The sequence below is a fragment of the Salmo salar genome, chromosome ssa06, assembly GCF_905237065.1.
Source record: "Salmo salar chromosome ssa06, Ssal_v3.1, whole genome shotgun sequence".
In the NCBI taxonomy this organism is placed as follows: Eukaryota; Metazoa; Chordata; class Actinopteri; order Salmoniformes; family Salmonidae; genus Salmo; species Salmo salar.
This window is the reverse complement of record NC_059447.1, coordinates 6,295,001-6,303,577: the sequence shown is the minus strand read 5'-3', so window position 1 is coordinate 6,303,577 and position 8,577 is coordinate 6,295,001.

The window sequence follows — 8,577 nt, the reverse complement described above, 5'->3', positions numbered from 1 at the left end:
AAAAGGAAATAGAGCTGCTGCACGGGAGCTTGGTCTTAATGAGTCGATGATAAGACGTTGGAAACAGCAGCGTGAGGAATTGACTCAGTGCAAAAAGACAACTAAAGCTTACTGCTAATTTTTTATTTTTTGTTACAAGCTGTGTTTCGTTAAAGCCTATTTATTTTTGTTACAAGCCGTGTTTCGTTAAAGCCTATGTAAAGTTCATTTGTTTCAATGTACCGGTAGGCACCTGCGGCTTATAGACATGTGCGGCTTATTTATGTTCAAAATAAAATACCAAAATTAAATTCAGTGGGTGCGGCTTATATTCAGGTGCGCTTAATAGTCCAGAAATTACGGTAGGTCTGTGTGGATCAGACATCCCCTTGTGTCTGTAGGTCTGTGTGGATCAGAGATCATCCTGAGTCTGTAGGAGTGTGTGGCCTGCTAACATTCCACACCGTGTCTCCCGCGTGCTAGCGTAGCAACGACTATCTATTTTTGTACACTGGACCCTATGATCACTTGGCTACATAGCTGATGCCTGCTGGACTGTTCATTTATCACGTACTCCACTTTGTTTACCTTTGTTTATCTGTCGGCCCTAGCCCCGAACTCAGGCCCTGTGTGTAGTTAACCGACCCTCTCTGCCCATTCATCGCCATTTTACCTGTTGTTGTCTTAGCTAGCTCTCCCAATCAACACCTGTGATTGCTTTATGCCTCGCTTCATGTCTCTCTCTAATGTCAATATGCCTTGTAAACTGTTGTTTAAGATAGTTATCATTGTTTTAGTTTACTGCGGAGCCCCTAGTCCCACTGTACATGCCTCAGATACCTCCTTTGTCCCAGATTTCCATACCCAACTACAACATCTTCCGTCAAGATAGAACTGCCAAAGGGGGAGGAGTTGCAATCTACTGCAGAGATAGCCTGCAAAGTTCTGTCATACTTTCCAGGTCTATGACCAAACAGTTCGAGCTTCTAATTTTAAAAATGAATCTCTCCAGAAATAAGTCTCTCACTGTTGCCGCCTGTTATAGACCCCCCCCCCCAGCTCCCAGCTGTGCCCTGGACACCATATGTGAATTGATTGCCCCCCATCTATCTTCAGAGTTTGTTCTGTTAGGTGACCTAAACTGGGATATGCTTAACACCCCAGCAGTCCTACAATCTAAGCTAGATGCCCTCAATCTCACACAAATGATCAAGGAAACCACCAGGTACAACCCTAAATCCGTAAACATTGGCACCCTCATAGATATTATCCTGACCAACTTGCCCTCCAAATACACCTCTGCTGTTTTCAGAGATCACTGCCTCATTGCCTGCATCCGCTATGGGTCCACGGTCAAACGACCACCCCTCATCACTGTCAAACGCTCCCTAAAACACTTCTGCGAGCAGGCCTTTCTAATCGACCTGGTATCCTGGAAGGATATTGACCTCATCCCGTCAGTCGAGGATGCATGGTCGTTCTTTAATTAGGGACAGACGTTCACCAATATCCAATGGTATAGAGTGGCGCGAATTACAAATACCTCAAAAATGCAAAAACTTCAATTTTTCAAACATATGACTATTTTACACCATTTTAAAGACAAGACTCTCCTTTATCTAACCACATTGTCCGATTTCAAAAAGGCTTTACAGCGAAAGCAAAACATTAGATTATGTCAGGAGAGTACCCAGCCAGAAATAATCACACACCCATTTTTCAAGCTAGCATATATGTCACAGAAACCAAAACCACAGCTAAATGCAGCACTAACCTTTGATGATCTTCATCAGATGACACTCCTAGGACATTATGTTATACAATACATGCATGTTTTGTTCAATCAAGTTCATATTTATATCAAAAAACAGCTTTCACATTAGCATGTGACGTTCAGAACTAGCATACCACCCGCAAACTTCCGGCGAATTCACTAAGAATTTACTAAATTACTCACGATAAACGTTCACAAAAAGCATAACAATTATTTTAAGAATTATAGATACAGAACTCCTCTATGCACTCGATATGTCCGATTTTAAAATAGCTTTTTGGTGAAAGCACATTTTGCAATATTATAAGTACATAGCCCAGGCATCACGGGCTAGCTATTTAGACACCCGGCAAGTTTAGCACTCACCAATATCAGGTTTACTATTATAAAAGTTTGATTACCTTTTGTTGTCTTCGTCAGAATGCACTCCCAGGACTGCTACTTCAATAACAAATGTTGGTTTGGTCCAAAATAATCCATCGTTATATCCGAATAGCGGCGTTTTGTTCGTGCGTTCCAGACACTATCTGAAACGGTAAATCAGGGTCGCGCGCATGGCGCAATTCGTGACAAAAAAAATCTAAATATTCCATTACCGTACTTCGAAGCATGTCAACCGCTGTTTAAAATCCATTTTTATGCAATTTTTCTCGTAAAAAAGCGATAATATTCCGACCGGGAATCTCCTTTTAGCTAAACAGAGGAAAGTAAACAAAGCTTTCGGTCGACGCGTGCACGAGCCTGAGTCTCACAGTACTGTAACCAGCCACTACCCAAACGCGCTACTTTTTTTCAGCCAGAGCCTGCAAAGCCACGATTCAGCTTTTTACCGCCTTCTGAGAACCTATGGCAGCCGTAGGAAGTGTCACGGGACAGCTAAGATCCTCACTCTTCAATAAACAGAGACAAGAAGAACGACACCTTGTCAGACAGGCCACTTCCTGCCTGAAACCTTGTCAGGTTTTTGCCTGCCAAATGAGTTCTGTTATACTCACAGACACCATTCAAACAGTTTTAGAAACTTTAGGGTGTTTTCTATCCATATGTAATAAGTATATGCATATTCTAGTTACTGGGTAGGAGTGGTAACCAGATTAAATCGGGTACGTTTTTTATCCAGCCGTGAAAATACTGCCCCCTAGCCATAACAGGATATTTTATAACAACTATGGTGTTCTATTCTGCTCAGGCGTTCTCTTGACGTTAAACCCACCACTGGTGTTCATGGCCAAAGAGCTCTATTTCCATGCCATCTGACCAAAGCACCGGTTTCAACCCCAGAGAGTACTGTAAACTGACCCTGGATCTGTACAACTTGTACTCAGAGCCTCAGACCCACTCTCAAGATTCAAGATTCAAGTTTATTAGAAAACATCATTGCATGGTAATATGAAATGTAATGTCAGGTAGAGTAGTACAAAGTATATTTAAAAAAATATATATATACATATATATACTATACTATATATATACTATATATATACTGTATATATACTGTATGATGTACTGTATATACATCATAAAATAATCCACTCTCGGTGGCAAAGCCAACTCTCTGCCTCTTTCAGGCTGATTTGGGATCAGTCATTACAACCCAGTCTAATATTAATGATGGAGAGCAGACCATTAAACTGACCCCGGACCATGGGTTAATGTTAATAGCTTTGCTTTACAGCACACACACATGCTTGCACACACAAGCACCCAATGACACACACACACACACACACACACACACACACACACACACACACACACACACACACACACACACACACACACACACACACACACACACACACACACAAGCACACAATGACACACACACCTAAATCACCTGATCGTCGAGGGCCTTGTTGACTCAAGGTGAAAGCTGTAATGCTGAGTTACTACCTTTTACTGTAGTCCTGACAGGTGTGTGTGTGTGTGTGTGTGTGTGTGTGTGTGTGTGTGTGTGTGTGTGTGTGTGTGTGTGTGTGTGTGTGTGTGTGTGTGTGTGTGTGTGTGTGTGTGTGTGTGTGTGTGTGTGTGTGTGTGTGTGGTGTAATTCACAGTGGAGGTTGTTCTGCTGACAAGAGTGAGATTCTCAAAATAGAACCCTATTCCCTACATACAGTAGTGCACTACTTTAGATCAGAGCCCAATGGCAACCTATTCCCTGTAAAGTGACCTGCCTTTGACCAGAGCCCACTTGGCAACCTATTCCCTGTAAAGTGACCTGCCTTTGACCAGAGCCCAATGGCAACCTATTCCCTGTAAAGTGACCTGCCTTTGACCAGAGCCCACTTGGCAACCTATTCCCTGTGTAGTGCTGTCACGACTTCTGCCGAAGTCGGTTCCTCTCCTTGTTCGGGCGGTGTTCAGCGGTCGACGTCACCGGCCTTCTAGCCATCGCCGATCCATTTTTCATTTTCCATTTGTTTTGTCTTGTTTTCCCACACACCTGGTTTTCATTCCCTCATTACGTGTTGTGTATTTAACCCTCTGTTCCCCCCATGTCTTTGTGCGGAATTGTTTGTTGTAAGTGCTTGTGCACATTGTTGTCTGGTGCACGACGGGTTTTGTACCCATGCGTTGTTATTCTGGATGCCGGTGGTTTTGTATATTAAACTGCTCCGGTTATTACCCAGTTCTGCTCTCCTGCGTCTGACTTCTCTGCCACCAGTTACGTACCCCTTACAAGTGCACTACTTTTGACCTGAGCCCAATGGCAACCTATTCCCTGTATAGTGCACTACTTTTGACCTGAGCCCAATGGCAACCTATTCCCTGTATAGTGCACTACTTTTGACCAGAGCCCTTGGACTTGATGGATGTGTTGGACAATAACATCCTTTTTTTATGACTACCTTATCTCTGTACCCCACACATGCAATCATCTGTAAGGTCCCTCGGTTGAGCAGTGAATTTCAAACACAGATTCAACCACAAAGACCAGGGAGGTTTTCCAATGCATCGCAAAGAAGGGCACCTACACTATTGGTAGATGGGTAAAAAAAAAAGCTGACAAATATCCCTTTGAACATGGTGAAGTTAGGAATTATACTTTGGATGGTGTATCAATACAACCAGTAACTACAAAGATACAGGTGTCCTTTTTAACTCAGTTGCTGTAGAGGAAGGAAACTGCTCAGGGATTTCACCATGAGGCCAATGGTGACTTTAAAACAGTTACAGAGTTTAATGGCTGTGATAGCAGAAAACTGAGGATGGATCAACAACATTGTAGTTCCTCCACAATACTAATCTGATTTACAGAGTGAAAAGAAGGAAGCCAGTACAGAATAAAAATATTCCAAAATATGCATCCTGTTTGCAACAAGGCACTAAAGTAAAAAATGTGGCAAGGCAATTCACTTTTTGTCCTGAATACAAAATGTTATGTTTGGGGCAAATCCAACACATCACATCACTGAGTACCACTCTCAATATTTTCAAGCTTGGTGGAGGCTACATCAAGTTATGTGTGCTTGTAATCGTTAAGGACTGGGGAGTTTTTCAGGATAAAAAATAAATGGATTAGAGCTAAGTAACAGCAAAATCCTAGAGGAAAACCTGGGAGATAAATTCACCTATCAGCAGGACAATAACCTAAAACACAAGGCCAAATCTACACTGGAGTTGCTTACCAAGAAGTCGGTGAATGTTACAGATGAGTTATAGTTTTGACTTACATCTTCTTGAAAATCTATGGCAAGACTTAATAGCTAAATAGCTGTCTGGCAATGATCAACAACCAACTTGACAGAGCTTGAAAAATAATAATGTGCAAATATTGTACAATCCAGGCATGTAAAGCTCTTATAGACTCACCCAGAAAGACTCACAGCTGGCCCTGTGATAGTCTAGTGTCCTGTTCAGGGGATAAGGCCCTGTGATAGTCTAGTGTCCTGTTCAGGGGATAAGGCCCTGTGATAGTCTAGTGTCCTGTTCAGGGGATAAGGCCCTGTGATAGTCTAGTGTCCTGTTCAGGGGGTAAGGCCCTGTGATAGTCTAGTGTCCTGTCCAGGGGATAAGGCCCTGTGATAGTCTAGTGTCCTGTCTAGGGGATAAGGCCCTGTGATAGTCTAGTGTCCTGTCCAGGGGATAAGGCCCTGTGATAGTCTAGTGTCCTGTCCAGGGGATAAGGCCCTGTGATAGTCTAGTGTCCTGTTCAGGGGGTAAGGCCCTGTGATAGTCTAGTGTCCTGTCTAGGGGATAAGGACCTGTGATAGTCTAGTGTCCTGTCTAGGGGATAAGGCCCTGTGATAGTCTAGTGTCCTGTCCAGGGGATAAGGCCCTGTGATAGTCTAGTGTCCTGTCCAGGGGATAAGGCCCTGTGATAGTGTAGTGTCCTGTCTAGGGGATAAGGCCCTGTGATAGACTAGTGTCCTGTCCAGGGGATAAGGCCCTGTTATAGTCTAGTGTCCTGTCCAGGGGATAAGGCCCTGTGATAGTCTAGTGTCCTGTTCAGGGGATAAGGCCCTGTGATAGTCTAGTGTCCTGTCCAGGGGATAAGGCCCTGTGATAGTCTAGTGTCCTGTCCAGGGGATAAGGCCCTGTGATAGTCTAGTGTCCTGTCCAGGGGATAAGGCCCTGTGATAGTCTAGTGTCCTGTCCAGGGGATAAGGCCCTGTGATAGTCTAGTGTCCTGTCTAGGGGATAAGGCCCTGTGATAGTCTAGTGTCCTGTCCAGGGGATAAGGCCCTGTGATAGTCTAGTGCCCTGTCCAGGGGATAAGGCCCTGTGATAGCCTAGTGTCCTGTCCAGGGGATAAGGCCCTGTGATAGTCTAGGGTTAAGGATTAAGGGTTAAGAGTTAAGGGTTTGGGTTAAGGGTTAAGGGTTAGAGTTAAGGGTTAAGGGTTAAGGGTTAGAGTTAAGGGTTAAGGGTTTGGGTTAAGGGTTTGGGTTAAGAGTTACGGTTTAGGGTTAAGGGTTAGGGTTAAGGGTTTGGGTTAAGGGTTAGGGTTAAGGGTTAAGGGTTAAGGTTAGGGTTAGGGTTAGGGTTAGGGTTAAGGGTTAAGGGGTTGGTGAAGGGTTTGCTTAAGGTTAGTGTTCAAGTGAGGGTCAGATTTAGGTTTTGGCTAGTTGCACTATAAATATGGATTGCTGATGGGAAAAGTCCCCTTAGTCTCTCAATGTGCATCCTAATAATCTACTTTTGACCAGAGTTAGTCCCTCTGTCCCAACTGCCTCATTGATGAACAACAGACCAGAGTTAGTCCCTCTGTCCCAACTGCCTCATTGATGAACAACAGACCAGAGTTAGTCCCTCTGTCCCAACTGCCTCATTGATGACGAACAGAGTTATGTATTTTAGTGGCGTAAGATAAACAAACTTTAAGATACTATCATTCTTCTCACACCAACAACTTCTCCTTGTGGCAGTTTGGAATATGAGAGTGACGTCAACACAAACCACTGTCTCCCCCATGTGGATTTACATAGCAACTACATCCTCTGCAGCTGTAGAGTTACAAGGGCAGGGAGTGCAGGGTTTAGTTCCATACTAGCCCATGCTTGACTTGGACTGAAATAGGTGCCAGTACTGTGTGCCTGTACTGTTTATATTTAGGTGTAGCAACTCCACTATACTGTTGATCTAATATTCTATAAGAGGTGTAGCAACTCCACTATACTGTTGATCTAATATTTTATAAGAGGTGTAGCAACTCCTCTATACTGTTGATCTAATATTCTATAAGAGGTGTAGCAACTCCACTATACTGTTGATCTGATATTCTATAAGAGGTGTAGCAATTCCTCTATACTGTTGATCTAATATTCTATAAGAGGTGTAGCAACTCCTCTATAGTGTTGATCTAATATTATATAAGAGGTGCAGGAAGGTGACGGTACTCAAGTCACACACTGATACCAGCACTAACACACCTGATTCAACAAGCCAACCAATCATCATCAAGACCCTGGTTATTTTATTGAACCTGTATTTTATCAGGGAGTCATGCTGAGACTGAGGTCTCTTTGCAGATGAGCCCTGAATTACAGAAATGACAGAAAATACACGAGTCAGGAAAACAGGGTCAGAGAAAACAAACACATTGATCAGTAATAAGGTCCTCTATCAGCTTTCTGAATTGGCCTTGGGGCACAAAAACAACATTTCAATTAGCTGGAAAGTGTGTTGATGCTTTGCTGGAACAAAATCCTGCCCTGCACAGACTGTACTAGTATTTCTAGAGCCAGGCCTTGTTAGGGAGGATGTAGACATTGAATTGATGTGAAAAACAACACATTTATTTATCTTCATAAATGTATACAGAATAATTAGGTTTTATTTGTAGGTTATTAAATTCAATTCACCATTATAAAACCACTTAAACATGCTTAGTTCTAGCCTCTCTCTCTCTCTCTCTCTCTCTCTCTCTCTCTCTCTCTCTCTCTTCCTCTCTCTGCCCCTCTCTCTCTCTCTCTCTCTCTCTCTCTCTCTCTCTTCCTCTCTCTGCCCCTGTCTTTCTCTCTCTCTCTCTCTCTCTCTCTCTCTCTCTCTCTCTCTCTCTCTCTCTCTCTCTCTCTCTCTCTCTCTCGCACTCTCTCTTCCTCCCTCTTTCTCTACAGTCAGGTGAGTTTAAAATGTATTTTTAAATGTATTTCACTATCAGGATGGTTTTGTCTGATAAATGCCTAACCTTACATACAGAATTGAGAATTAATCCCCAGAATGTCAGAACAGAGAGCTAAACTGTTTATAAAGTTACAAATAATACCAAAGAGTTCCAACTCTATAAATGGATAGAATAAGGCTGCAGGGATAGGATGGGGTAGGGTAGGATAGGTGCAGTGGGATGGGGTGGGGTAGAGCAAAGTAGGGTGGGGTGGGTA